The sequence below is a fragment of the Helianthus annuus genome, chromosome 10 (genome assembly GCF_002127325.2).
Source record: "Helianthus annuus cultivar XRQ/B chromosome 10, HanXRQr2.0-SUNRISE, whole genome shotgun sequence".
Taxonomy (NCBI): Eukaryota; Viridiplantae; Streptophyta; class Magnoliopsida; order Asterales; family Asteraceae; genus Helianthus; species Helianthus annuus.
In genome coordinates, this window is record NC_035442.2 from 21686927 (window position 1) to 21689287 (window position 2361).

Below are 2361 nucleotides of genomic sequence, written 5' to 3' on the forward strand. Positions count from 1 at the left end.
TGTTTGAATAAGAAAAGTTAAACAAATTAAGTTTAAGAATTTTAGGATATGATCCAGGATCAAATATCATATAGTTGAAAAGTTCCGAAAAGTAGTATATTTTAAGGATCATAAGTTCAGTTGTCAAAGTATAAGGGTTATTCAAATGAATAATGAATAAAATCAAAATAGTTAAGGATCATACCTGAGAATCCAAGTTAGGATCCTAACCTTTATCATTATAAACAGGATAACCATAAGACAAACCTTAATGGAAGGTAAGGATCAAGGATCCTTGGTCGTTTGTTTCCAAAAACCTGAAATAGGATACAACTTGGGACTAAGCCAATATAAGATAAGAGTTAGTAACTGGGGACAAGCCCAACAAACTGGGGACAAGCCCAAATAAACTGATGTAAACTGGGGTCAAGCCCATATAAATGGATGTAAACTGGGGTCAAGCCCATATAAACGGATGTAAACTGGGGTCAAGCCCATATAAACGGATGTAAACTGGAGTATGGCCCTCACTGGCGACTATCCAAACTTGAGCGACATGAAAATGCCGAAACCTTAGCTAACGTGAAAACGTTAGAAACCTTAGGAACGGATGTATGGTACGTCTACCATTATACGTAGGATCCTAGGTATAGCCAGTACAATGGAATTATCAGCCCCTAAAGCGAGTACTGGTCCCACTGCCATGAACTATACCAGGATCATCGTGCGCTACTGGCGAAACTGGGGACAGGCCCAAACTTGGGACAAGCCCAAAACTTTGGAGAGTTGGCCAACCACTTTGATCTTCTGTAAAATGATAACAACTCTGCAAAAGCTTAAACTTTGTGAAAATAGATGTTAACTGATTAACATCTTTAACTTATGATAAGTAATAAGTATAAAATGAATGAAAATGAAAATAAAAATGAAAGTAATGTGTTACCAAATGTAGAATCATATATCCTTTGAGGATCCTGGATCCTTAATCAGAATACCGATATCGCTGAGGATCCCTGATCCTTCTTACTTAAAGTATTTTTTGAGATGAACAGCATTCCAAGCTCTTGGTAGGAGATCACCATCCATTGTTAACAAACGATATGCCCCCTTTCCTGATTCACCTTTAATTAGATAGGGGTCTTCCCACTTTGGTGCTAGCTTGCAATCAGAAGGATTCGTAGTGTTCTGGAATGCTTTCCTTAGCGCAACATCACCAACTTGATATCTTATGATCCTGACATTCTTGTTGTATGCTCCAGCTATTCTTTGTTGATAACTGGCCATCACTTCCTTTTCTCTGACTTGAGCAAAAGCTTCTACTTCTATGCATAGGATGCAGAGGCTCCGCTGGGTGTTGAAGGATATTGCTATGTCTTTGACAAGCATCACATTTCTTTGTGTATTCCACAGCATACTTCTTCCTCATAGGCCAATAGCATCCTGTTCTGAGGATCCTTAAGAATAGTGCTCTGCCCCCAGTGTGGTTTCCACAGTCTCCTTGACTTTGAAAGCTTTAGGATTTTGTCCTTTGACAATGTAAGAACTGCTATCAAGGCCTCATACTCTGCCTCTTGATTAGTGGTTTGGAATTCACATGCAATGGATTGGGGTATAATGTCCCCCTGTGGCGATTTTAGTAGTGTGCTTTGTCCAGTTCCTTTAACATTTGAAGCTCCATCCGTGAAGAGTGTCCAAGGATCCTTGGTCTTCTCAAGTTGTTGAACTTCTAATTCAGCTTCCCTTTGTAGATCACTACTGAAATCAGCCACAAAGTCAGCTAAACCTTCGGACTTGATGACAGTCCTAGGTTCATACTTAATGTCATATGCATTAAGCTTGACTATCCACTTTGCCATTCTACCTGCCATTTCAGTTTTCCTGAGAACATTCTTGATAGAAAGGTTAGTTTTCACAATAATGGTGTGAGTTTCTAAATAATGTCTATGTTTAGCAGAAGCCATAATTAAATCAAGAATTAATTTCTCTAAATGAGAATACATGGCCTTAGCATCAAGTAGAATTTTACTTACATAGTATACCGGATGTTGAGAACCTTCATGATCCTTAACTAGGATCGCACTTACTGCTTTAGCTGAAATAGCTAAGTATAAGGATAACAATTCTCCATTTTCTGGTTTCATCAGGGCTGGTGCTGAGGATAGATAATACTTAAGAACCTTAAGTGCAGCTTCATGCTTATCAGTCCACTCAAACTTGCCTTGAGCAATTTGTCTACCTCTTCTTGGATAATGGCATTCCTTTCAAGTGCAAACTTTCTCCTGTCATATCTTCATGTTTCTAAGCGAAGGTAGATTTTCTTCTTTCCAAGAAGGATACTAAATCCTGCTCAATACTGTCTAGGATCCCGGATCCTATAAAAAT